Source organism: Diadema setosum, unplaced genomic scaffold (assembly GCF_964275005.1).
Source record: "Diadema setosum unplaced genomic scaffold, eeDiaSeto1 scaffold_50, whole genome shotgun sequence".
In the NCBI taxonomy this organism is placed as follows: domain Eukaryota; kingdom Metazoa; phylum Echinodermata; class Echinoidea; order Diadematoida; family Diadematidae; genus Diadema; species Diadema setosum.
In genome coordinates, this window is record NW_027307676.1 from 110,348 (window position 1) to 124,100 (window position 13,753).

General features: G+C 38.3%; 1 pseudogene; it reads right to left on the reverse strand.

Annotated features, from left to right (window-relative positions):
• Positions 1-447: 447 nt before the first annotated feature.
• The window catches only part of LOC140245878 (probable lysosomal cobalamin transporter), an 18,283-nt pseudogene continuing 4,977 nt past the window's right edge, over positions 448-13,753 (reverse strand).

Consider the following 13,753-nt stretch of genomic DNA (forward strand, 5'->3'; position numbering starts at 1 on the left):
TGTGCAGATGCACTTGGGTCACATGGAGACGGATCACAATTACAGCATAATCAGTCACGTCATCTGCACATAAATTACATTGTATGTTAAAGATGGTATGAAGAGCTGAAAATCATTATCACACCACAAATATATCACAAGAATGTCATCTAATTTTGGCATCTTCCACTGGGTGTCTTGCATATGATTACCTTGGCATAAACCCAGGTGACCATGCATTACAAACCCAAATCTTGTGATAAGCTTTCTAGAGTTATGCTGATAGAATTATCATCATATTCCAAAAAATCCACAGATGTGATCTCTTATCTTGATAGTGTCTTTCAGTGTGGTGCCTACATGTAGCAGTAACTATTAAAGAATAAATAACTGTGTGACTGTACATCATCCCCCCCCCCCCAAAAAAAAAAAAAAAAAAAAATGTCTAATGAGCTTCTTTTTCAAATTTGTAAAAACTGATTATACAGATCTCATTATGATGTTTTTCTCTTCGGCGGATAAGCATGTATGATACAACATGCATTCCTGTGACCCTCACTTACAAAACCAGCAAAAGTTGCATGGTAAGCTTTCAGAGTTCAGCTCATAATCACACCCATTCTTCAAAACATTCCACAAACAAAACATCTCTGTTTGGTGTATCCATCCTCACGGCTCCAACATCTCCTCATCGCTATCCTCCGTGTCAGACGCCTCCACGCGCCCCTCGATGGATGACTCACGCCGTCGGATGAGGGCAACTACCACGCTGATGAGGAACACCTGGGGGAAACAATTTTGAGACTCTGTGAGTTATATACTAACATCTTCCACCACTGACAGCACAAATTTAATGTTATGCCTGAACAGAACAATCCTGATATTGTATTTAAATTTATGTTCAAAACTGCTCTTGGTACAATTGTACATAATAAGAATAATTTATACATTTTTTTACATTCTCCTACTGTAAGCAAACAGGTTTCATCTCTGCACATATATTTTGACAATTTGACTTACTTGAGATCTTTAAAACGTAAACAATTTATAACACTATTTGTGAGTCCATTTTCTTCCAATTTTCTATTGATGTACATACGATCTGATTTTTCTGTTCTCATAAAAAACCCCCATAAAAAACAAGAATGGATTTTGGCCTGAAGTCGACATCACCAAAGTCAGAAAATTATGTCCTTGAGTCACCGAAACTGTCCTGATTTCATTCTTAAATTGCTTCTTTCACAATTCAAGTTGTGCAAATTGACAAGTCGGCTATGTCGACATCTATAGTCATATATTGATTGTTATAGGAACTATGCAGTGCAATGCATGTTGACATGTATTGACATATTGGAATACCTTTGCCATTACTTATGTGGCCAAGAGAATATCTACATACAGTGTAGGTGCCATATATTTCATAAATATTGGTACTATTTTTCTTCAGATTACTTCAATATATGCCAACAAAAACCCTTCCAAACAACAGATTCTGCTGGTGACATCATCTATAAATCATTGCTAAAGTATCGATATGATAAACAAAGAAAATGGAATGCATCTTCCCCTAGACCAAACATATTTATCACATGTTTCCCTGCAAATGTCTTTAGAAAATTGCATCTAGGTATATGAGAACATGCAGTTCACTTTTTTCAATCAAATCAAATTTGTCTCAAACCACTCCACCACGGGTGCTGCCAACCTCTGCAGAGGAAAAAACAAGAACATGACCTAACATACTGACAGACAGTGTAAAACATGTTCTTCGGGCAAAATTGTATTTTGTGTCAAATACAGGGATATCACCAGGTGCATGTACGTATAGCCTGTTTACATTAATTTCACAAAAACGAAACAAAGCAGACCAAACATACATTCAATTCCTAAACCGCTTAGACCTAATATGGATGAAGACAAAATTTACTACAAAACTGTGAAAACATGCTACTTAACTGGCAGGTCTGCTGTCACATCCCTACCTTAGTCCTATTTGCAGTATGTAGCCAGATTTGTTGTAACTGTTGTTTTTTCTTTCCAGTGCATGTCGGTTATCAAATTGATCTCTACATTTCCCCTTTATTTTACATGAACTATGATGATAAACACCACGCTAATACTACGTACACCTGCATAGTAGCCTTGTGCTGAATTAGTGCAACGCTTGCCATTCAGCTTTCAATTAATGCAACGGAAATGGGGAAAAAGATAGCAGAAACAAGGCAAAAACGAAACACAATAAAATGTACACCTGCAGGCAGGCGCAATTACCAAGTGAAAGCACGAAAGAGGGTGCCAAGGTCATTGTGAATGGGCCATGGGCAGGGGAAAGGGGGAAGGTGGGGGGGGGGGGTATAGGTTGACCTGCAATTGCTCAGTAATAAACCAAATAGGTGTTGCAGGGAAGCTACATGTAGTGGTAGTAAATTAAATGTCACCATACTTGGCGGTATCAATGCAGTGAGCAATGAAAGCTCTCTTCCTCCCATGCGGGAAACAACAGGTGCTGAGCTGGCTTCACATCAACATATAACAAGAGATGAATAGCATGATACTGCAGTATACAGTATCACAGATGGATATTGATCGACTGGTTGAGCTGTACACATTGATGTTCTTGCATTTATTCATTTATTTATCTATGTACACATATTTACTTATATGCACTTATTTAATTATTTATATATTAATCTATTTTATCTACAATTATCTATTTATTCATTTATCTAATTACTCATATCTTTACTTATGTACATATTTATTCATCTATCTATCTATCTATCTATCTGTCTGTCTGTCTATATATCATCTATTAAACTGGATATTCTTAGCCACCATTATTGCACTATTATACAGCTTGGGCTGCAGACTAAACTGCATTCACTACAAAGCAAACAGAAATTAACAAAAACCTTAAATCATCATCCCTCTGAAGTGCCACAAATTTTAACAAAACTAACTCATCGAAAATGGTCTGATCTTCTTGAATATACCTCAGAACTCAAGAAGGGATATGAATATATATTTTCCTGGAAGTACAATTTGAATCTCATATCTTTACATTTCTTATCATTGAGGCACACAAACACAAACTCATTACTCTAACAGAATAACCTCACTTATTCACACAAACTGCATAAACCTGAAGAATTAAAGCGAAATACATAATTTTGAGATATTTGAAATGAGAGCTGTTAAAAAAAAGAGAAAATAATCAAAACATATGTGATAATTCTAATAACACCTCTACAACTGATAATTCTTTAAAATTGATTATTTCTAATAAAAAATTTACAAATATTTCATGTGGAACATATTGAGTGAAAAGTCCTAAAACAAGACTGTGGTGGAGGAAAGGCAGCATTCAGAGAAAAGTTTCAATGTTTCGGACAAGTTGACTGTCCATCTTGCTGGTCTTTCAGGTCCACACACAAAGTGGATTGCAAATTCTAGATCTCTATGTTTATTGCAGTGTGCAAAATACTTTCTTCAAAGTACATCTAAACATCTTATATCGTCGCTGGGGTGACAAGACCTTGTATCTCAAATTTTGGTGAAAATGACTTTTTTGCATAAGTGGTCAAATAATCGGTTAAGTGATGTCCTGTCCAAATCCCAGCTGTCTTACCCCAAAAATGAAGCCACCACGGCATGTCAAAGGGACGCTATCCCATTCAGTATAGTGCTTTGGCCGCCATGTTTTTTGGCTCTCCTGAACATTTACATTTTTGAGATACGAGGTTTTGTCACCCCAGCGACGATATGTTGATAATGACCTGGCTTTAGCACCAAAGACAGATAGAATGACATACAGAAAGGCACCACCAACAACAAAAGTTTGACGAGTTAAGGGAAAATGTAACATCTTCACTTGGGTCAGCACATCAACACTTCTTCAAAGACAGAGACAATGATAACACTAAAATATCAGTAATACTAAACTCCTTCAGCATGTGAAGTGAGGTCAAATGAAGAACGTCATACAAGATGCTGGTTGAAAAGGGTGTCATACTTTTCCATCCCATTTTTCACAATGTGCTCTCAGCTTACACATGATCGACTTTGTAAACTCACTGGGCTCTTCTTGGTGTACAATTTCAATCAATATCAATTACGAGGCCACATACATCTTGTAAATGTTGTACTTGACATTGAGAACACAGTTACCTTTTGAAGAGACTTTACATGCATACCAAATGAATGAATGATAGTAATTTCCTTTTCAGATTTAATAGGGAAACAAACCCATGCGGGGCTCCTGATAACTGAATCATTACCTCATGTAAAAATATCCACTTTTACAGTACATAAAACGTGGGTTTGGCATTGAGCGAATAAGTTATGAAAGGAGCATTGAGTGATAACATCATACACAACACTACTCCCTCCAAAACGAACAAAACTGTGACACGATAGGGATTAGAGGATTAGGAAATCCCTTATTAATTTACATTTAATTCCCCGACATTTGAGCCAATCGGTGAAGAAAGTCCTCCAGCATGCATGCTCATTCATGAACTACTGCACGGTAAGGGTTAATAAGGTGTATGTGAACGCACAACACTCATGATGGGAATTAGTCAGTTATAAAATGTGATATTGTAAAATTTCAAACAAATGTTGCAAGCATCTTTTAAAATGACTGTGGCTCACAAATCTAACAGGTGATTTAGTGCAGTTGTTTGTGGTGGTTTTGCCACGCAAGGTCAGGTACATAATAGTTATGTTCACACGCTGTTCCTAAACTTTAAGTTCAGATCGAAAACTAAATTCTCGATGATTAGCTTGTAGTTTAGTGCCGAGTGGGCACACTTGAAAGTCAGCAATCTCAAAGTTTAGTCAATGATTAGAACCACAGACATCTTAGGGGTTTACGCTCTATACATGATCCACGGGGGGTACCCACCTGTAATTTCGCTCCGTGTGGACACAATAATCAACGAGCTTGTGAGTTAGCATGAACCTCGCTTCTCATTTGCTTCCTGGTCAACTCCAGCTGAGCTTTTTGTATGGGCATAAGGTCATAGTGAAGACTCTGCACTTTCAGTTTTAATCATCGAGCGGGATTCGCTCGTAAGTTGTATCTTAAACTTTAGGTGCGCATGTGAACCCGCGTCATGAATTCACAAGTGGAGCTAATCATCGACAGTTAAGTTTTTGACCTAAACATCCACGTTGGGCAACTGTACATGAACGTAGCTATTACCATGACAGGCTGTGCTTACCCCAAAGAAAGCCCATGTTGACCAGTAGTAGCAGGCCCCAAAGAACCAGACCTTGTACAGGAACTGGTCATCAGAGTGACAGTCACTGTCATCACACAATCTGGTCCAATAAAGTGAAGTCCAATTATTGATATGTACTATCGTGCAGCAATGCTTTGATAGAGAAAGATTAATCACGATGTAGCCTGATTCTTCTACTGCTTGTATGACTATTCATCTGCATGTAGATAATCTGCATGACAGTCAGATTCTTAATCTTATTCATTTTTGCCCTTTGAATGGACATACCATTGGGACAAACATGTCAAACAAGATAATGGTAGTTAAGGTCTCTTACAAAACTGATAAACACTGAAAGGGGTGTTTACCCTAAACGTATCATGTTGCATACTTCACATAAGTGTTTCACGACTGGGACATCATCAGCAGTTGTAACCTTCTTATTCAGTGGTGGAATTGAACAAAACTCAACAAATTCACACCCTTTGAAGGGATTGTCAGGTTTCCTCAAAATTCATAAAATGTTTCTTCTCCTATTGCTGCATTTACTGAATCTGCATGACTATTTGTGGTAAATCTATTTTAACCTGTTGAAGACTAGTCCCGAGTATACACAGGCAGGTGTTTGGGGAAATGTAAGCTACAGTAAAATCCCCTCCCCCTCCATGAGTATGAGGCACCATTTTAAACATACCTCTGTCTCAGGCAACACCACAAATATAAAAACAAGCTTTTTTCCCCTTTGAGATAACATTTCAAACATACCCTCAGTCTTTTAACCTTTTTATGACCAAAGTTACACTTTGTGATTGAGGATTCACAAGAGCCAGAGCGATGCTCAGAAATAATGTGCAACAAGACATTACAAAAGTATCAACTGAAAATGTTTAAGAAATAAAAGAAAACAATATTACACTCCATTCAGCAAAGTTTTTAAACACTATTTTTTATGCTGCCAAGAATTTCCAATGCCACTCACCTTTTCCAGTGAGTATTGCACTGAACAGGTTCTGTGCCATTTGCCTGAAAAAAAAAAGAAGCAATGTATGTGAGAGAATTGAGTAATAACAGCCACTTCCTAATAGCTGAACACATCACTCACAACATCATACCCCCCCCCCCCCCCACACACACATCACACACACATCAAGCATGGTTAATGCTCATTTCTTTTCTTCTTTTAAAATTATACACTCTGTTAATGCATCATATTTGCCGGTTATTTCTAACAGTAATTCTTACAGTGTCATTCTTTCATGCCAATCGCATGTTCTTGTTGATCAAAATTAAACATGATTTCTACACAGTGCTGTGTACATGTACTTGGTCTATATGCACAAAGTTGACAATGCAAAAGAGAATACTTTCACATTGTCATATACCTGTTACGCATGGTTCAGAACAAACACACACACACACACAAAGCATACAAACAAAACCTCCATACAAATGCTGTATAGCTGTTATTTGCGCAAATTTCGCAAAGCAATGCTGGACAGAGAATTTAACAAAGCACAAAAATGTCGCCATGCGCTAGGGTAATGGTACACTTACAATAGCTGTGGCATCAATTCACGAAACATCTCGCATAAAAAAGCTGTACTGAATATGACAGCTTATACAGTAAGCATATGACATACATCTACGAAAGATAGAAAGGATGGAAAGAAAAAAAGTATAAACAACAAATGACTGAAAGAAGTGTCAACATAGATGCAACACAAGCACAAAGTTCACAAAGTTTAAAGAAATCAACATACCGGAATGTACTTCTGGTAGCCGTAGCTCAGGTAATCAGGAGCTAGGGTGTACAGCATGGTGTTGAGAGCCATGATCATACAGATCACCATAGCACACATGAAAGAGAAGGGCCTGGGGCTTGGTGCGTTTGGGTCGGATCCTGTAAATCTGGGGCCCCACAGTGGAGATCACAATATGAAAAACAATCATCAGAGCTACCACAACAATACTGTACATGCCGAATATTTCATGAGGTTTTATTTTGTGCAAATATCGCGAGTCAGGTGTTATTTGCGAATTTAAAGACACGTGAAAATATTGACTCTGATCCTGACATGAATGTGATGTGCACGCTTGTGTATTTCTCTGTTCAGTACTGTACTCCACGATCGCGAACTTAACCCACTTGCAAAATCGACGGGAAGTCCTGATTTGCAAAAAATTACAGTAGACTTGCTAAATATATGGCGTATACAGTATGACAGTAGTGTAGCATGCAATTCTACTGAGACTTGTCTAATTTACTGTACAATTTACTGCACTGGTCACTTCTTCCAAAGGGGATCTAATGATCTTTAGTGCATCTTCAACATACTTGCATTGCACCATCATACAGGTGAATGAATTATTGATGTGCAATCTCAAATAAAGAAAATTTTCTCCAATAGGTTTTTCTGACTTTCCTGTCTTAAAAGACATCAGACATTAGACTCAGAAGCACATAGCACAGAATTTGATGCAGAAAAGAGATTTATGTACAGTCACATGGTAGTATCAAACTACAATCCCCTTAATTTTTTTTTTCAACCAGTTGCTCTTTGTGCATATGATGCCGTTAATCATAACAGCATCAGCTCTAAAACTTAATTCGTCCAATAACTATTTCCTCAAGACAACCTCTGATCCATGACAAATTTTGCTTTTCTTTTTTTTTTTCCCCCACAGAATTACAGTCTACATAACTTGCTGCCACATGAACTCGTTTAACAAACATGTAGTAACTTTAACTGTGATTTTTTGTTTTTTTCCACAAACAAGACATGATATTAGTACAACACATGCTCGGTAGACTTTAAATAATCTTGGCATAAAAAGCTTTCAGGATCACAACATCACAAGGAGCTGAATGCTGTTATTAACAACAATCTTTACTAATATGCATCAACGGACCTCATAACCTTTGACCCTAAGAAGCAAGAGTTTATTCTCACCCTGATGCAGCAGAGCCAGATCCCGATTCTCCTGATCCCACCCTCGGAGGTCCAGAAGAAATAGGTCAGTGTGGCTCCATACAGCACCAGATCTAGGGGATAGACCTGCCATAGAGGAAAGTGGACAAAGAATTTCTCTCACATTCAAGGTTTCTCACACTTTATTGGGCTTAACATTCACACATCAATATTAGGAAGGTCCTTACGAACAGTCAGGGAGATACTAAATGTTACATGATATCTCAAAAGGGGCAAAGGTATATTCTCAGACAAGGGAGCAAGATGTTTTGAAGTTCTTAAGAAGTTTCCTGCGGAATTTGAAAGGCTGGGCAGCTCTGAGGTATGTACAATGAAACTCTACACCTACATGTACAACTCCACACTTCATTGGAAGCATAAAATATCAACGACATAGATGGAAGCTATCATTGACCTGTACACCTTATATAGTATTGATAATAAAAATAATTAACAGCGCATAACACTTAGTACATAATGTCCCTATGTGCTCAAAAATTGGAAAGATTATACAAAAACATACAATTCCAATTACAGTGATGGTAGCGGGCTTCATGTTTGCTTACACTGTGAAAATAAAAAAAAATGTATTAGTATTGCGTTACATTGTGAAACATAAGTGTATTGTATAATTATAGCATCGACTCCTCACACATATTAATAACCATAATAGCAAAGCTATTAGCCTTGCAATGTTTTCAATGACTTCACTGTAGTGCATTTTTAGCATAACACTTCAGTGAAATGTTTTATACATGGCTTTGACAAACAGAATGTTTACCAAAAGCACTCATGAATTGCTGTCTAAGAATTATGTGGCACACAGGGGGGTTTGTACCTTGGTACGCAAAGAGTTATTTAAACCAGGATGGAACAGCACTCAACAATGCGCTAACTCACGAGCATCACTTGAATAGTGTTAAGTGTGTCAAGACCACTTACCTGCTGGGCATACAGGAGGATGATGTCCACGGGTTAGGGAAGTGCCTCTGCCGAAGGACGTAACCAGAGCGTGGTCCAGGGAGTGGAGGGCTCTGTCAAGACTGGAAGGTACCCATATGGATAGAAACTAAGGTTACAGAAACCGTAATGATTTTTATTGCAGCTTGCACTTTATCACCACCAACAGCAACAGCAGCAGCAGCAGCAGAGCAGCAGCAGGAGGAGCAGCAGCAGCAACAACAACAACAACAACAACAACGAAACAACAACAACAACAACGACAACAACAACAACAACAACGACACGACCAAATTAAACTAGAATGTCGCTTTGGCGACTGGTATGCCTCCGCCATAATGCATGATTTTCCCAATAGGTATAGATAGTACATGTGGACAATGTGTGATTACATTTTCACAAAATTGGCAAAATATTGAAATGACAAGTTTGTCACAAATGTGTTGAATGTTCACCTTCCTTGACCTAGGTTTAATTGGATGAATAGGAGAGCATGTATCTAGGGATTTAAGGACTTTAACTCGACTTTGACCCATTCATACATTTAGGCATTGAGTAATTTTCAAGGTACAGGTGTGGAGAAAAAGTGCAATTCCTGAATTGAATAGTAAATTGTTACCATTTTCATCTGGCCCTTGACCCTAAAATTCATAAGATAATCACTTTCAGGTAGAACATGCATAATATGTACTAAGTTTCAAGATAACTTGAGCCACTTCCGAGATATGGAGGAAAAAGTTAGTTCAGCACTTTCACTTGATCTTTGACCTTTTGACCTTTGAGGCAAAAAAAGAAGAAAAAAAAAAAAACTTTCCAGAGAATTTCTATTAGGTTACACATGTATGCATACACCAAGTGTAAAAAAAAATAACCCTGCTGGCATTGCATGATAGGAGGGAAATAGTAAAATTTTGAAGTGTTTCACTTGACCTTTGACCCCTGACCTTTGACCCCATGAACCCTACATTCTCTAGATAATCACTTCCAGTCAGTATATGTATATACTATGTTCCATGAAGATACCTTGAACAATTTTCCAAGGTATGGAGAAAAAACAAAGAAGTTTTAATATTTTTACTTGACCTTTTGACCTTTGACCTCATGACCCAAACTTTCACCAGAGAATCTTAATTGGGTAATACATGTATACACTAAGTTTCAAGAAAATATCTTCAGGCATTCAATAGATATGGTGGAAATAGTAAAATTTTATGCATTTGACCCTCACCTTTTGACCTTTGACCTTTGACCTCATGACCCAAACTTTCACAAGAGAATCTTAATTGGGTAATACATGTATACACTATGTTTCAAGAAAACATCTTCAGGCATTCAATAGATATGGTGGAAATAGTGAAATTTTATGTATTTGACCTTGACCTTTTGACCTTTGACCTTGAGCATGTGCACCCAAAAGTTGATAGGCACAACTTCACCCCCTAATACACATACATGCCAAGTTTCATTAGGATACCTCAACAGGTTTTGATAGTAACCTTATCCACAAAATTCATTACGGACGGACGGACAACCCGAAAACATAATGCCTCCGGCACCACTTCGTGGCGGAGGCATAAAAAAACACAAAAACTCGATTAGAGGCTTACTTTAATCCAAGGTCTTGGATGTCTCGCTTATGTCTCTCTCACGGCCTCTCTAATTTTCATCCCTACCCCCCCCCCCCCCCCACACACACACACACACACAAAGCTAACAAAATCAAACAACCAAACATGTTTGGTATCGGACAATCTTGCTCGTTTATGCTGTGCATAATAGCATCCCTTACGGATAATCTTGCTCGTTTATGCTGTGCATAATAGTAGCCCTTAGAAAACTAACCTGGACCAAGATAATTTCTTTATTTATATTCTGTCTCATACAACCTCTGCCCCAACCCCCCTTCCCCGCCAAAAAACTCACACTTTGACAAACTCACACAAACAAACAGAAACATAAACACACACATCAACTTGGTTACAAGAAGTGAATACTCATACCTGCATTTCAAGGGACATAACAGGATTATCATCTTAGAAATGCAATGTTTCCTCGACAGAATATTGTAATATTACTGTTTTCAGGTAAAACAGTCGTGATTTCTATGGTCAAACAGTAATGATAAACCCCTTTTCTCCAGAAAGAGTAAGAACCCCACCCTATGATTAAAGACAATCTTGTTCTAGACAATCCTTGAATGCAAGGTAAAGTGTACCTGTCAGGCATACTAACATCATATCTTCCAGGCCTATTCACACTCTGATAACTTCTGGGCACGCACAATCTTTTTCCAAGAAATTCTGAGCCAACTTGATATAGTTTATGCCTGCAAGAATGCACAGGAAACTGTATTCAGAGAAAATCTACTTTACCATTAACCCTAACTAGGCTGGGCTATTCAGGTAGATGATAGGGCCTCCCAGGCCCCCCCTCCGGATCTCGGCAGTCGACCGCGACGAAAATTGGCACACGCATTGCCTATGATGTAATCTAAAGTACAATGAAGTTAATTTTTTCAAAAATTATCATTTACACTAAATTATGCTAATTTATGCATAATGATGCATGAAATCAGACAATTTGGTATAAATCACTAAATAAAGCTCAAAACAGGCACATTTTTTGTGTAAATATTCTTTCTAGTGTCCTTAGCAAATGTAAGAGAAAAAATTGCGCAATCAGAAACAATTTCCTAAGTATTTTATTGTTTTTTGAATTTCTTATGTATTTCTTTGTTTTTTCGACTTTATGTTTTCCATTGTTTTTTCGATGAAATTTGTCCATGACATTGTTCCGAACAAGAAAATGCATTTTTAATTGATTTTTATCAATAAAACCCCAAAATAATCATGCTTTTATGAAGTTTGCCTGTAAACACAGTTTGCATTGAAATTGTACACAAATTCACGTTTTTGAGCAATTTTTGGTCTGACATGCATGTGCATATTTATGCGCAACTTCGGAACCGTGCACCCGGGCATCGCAAATTTGGTGTCAAAAGATGCGGGAGACTCGAAAGAAAAAAGTCATGAAACGTCGCGGCGATAGCTTCTCGCGATAGCGATACATCGCGCGAAACGTCGAGGGGGGGGGCCTCGGAGGCCCTCCCCGGCCTAGTTAGGGTTAAAACTACACTAGGGTCACCCATGGATGGTCAGACTTACCTTGTGATGAAGAGGGAGGTGATTAGCAAAAATGAGAGCATCAGGAGAAGGAGTCCGGCGATGATCTGGAAAGGCCTCCAGAACTTCCCGCATTTTGCCGCCAGTGAGTTCTGCTTGGACTTGAGGTGGCGCTCTCTGCGTTTTATCAGCTGCTCCTCGTCGTCGAGTTCCTGCAGCCTGCGCTGGTCTCGGGATGACATTCGACCTTTCCTCTCGTACTAAACAAGGATATGAAATGTAAGGTAGTGTGTACGTTCTAGTTTACTTTATGTGCCTTATTTGATGAATCCTTGATTGTGATTGATTGGCTGAAGCCGAGGGCATAAATTCAAAATTTCTTCAATTGTTTAAAAACTCGATAACACCCAACAAATGACCACTGGAAGTACCATAATGAAGACTATACTGACAGTGTATGACTGCGTTGAAGAGTGAGCATCTAGATCTGGCTCTACAGGTGAAAATCAGTATATGGAGGTCTGGAACCAAGGCTAGCAAGACACATTACTATACACAGCACTCACCTTTCTCCTGACTACAGATGCTGACTATGTCAAAGAGTTTTTACATATATTTAGGCTAATTTCACAAGTCAATCCCCCCCCCCCAAAAAAAAAACATATGCAATTGAACAACCCTCTAAAATATCCCCCCCCCCCCCCCCCCCCCCCCCCCCCGATATGTGAGTACTATAAAGTCTGAGAGCAATGGACGTGCATTCAACATGGGCAGGCAGCACACAGATGTTTTGCCTACTTGCCCCAATGCACACCTATAAGCCAAGGATGTGTAACAGTATTATATCCGCATTCCCCATCTTGAATTCAAACACCTGCGAAATTGTCTTGCAAACTCCCGTAGCCTGAAATGTCATGCCAGCGATACATCAGTAATTTACATCTCTGTGATGATTCAGAGAACCATAAAGTACACTCTGCTTTTATGGCACTCACCTTTCTTCTGACTGCATTCTTCCTGCGTAGGTTATGTTGAATGGCTGAGCCAGTTTCATCCAGCTCAGACTTCACACTCTGCGTGCCCTTGATCATGGTGATAGGAATGGCTGCCATACCAATTCCCTGCAAAAATATACAGATAACTAGTGATATATTTGAAGAGTTTGTTCGCAAAAACCGATAAGGTCATATTTGCCAAATGGAGATATATGCGATGAAAGGTCAAGAAAAATAAAGAGAATAATAGGAAAATTGTTGCTTCTTTTGACCATGACTTCAAAAATGTACCTTTATATGTAATGACCAATATATCATTTAAAAGGTATTATTTTGTACTTTATGACAGAGACCGTACTTCAAAATCTTTAAAAATGGACTTACCGGTTTTTGCGAACAAACTCTTCATTCGTAACATAATTAAGCAAATATTTTCTGTTACCATCAAACCATATCACCCTACTCACGCACTTAAAAGAGCTAATGTCATTCAAACAAAGAGC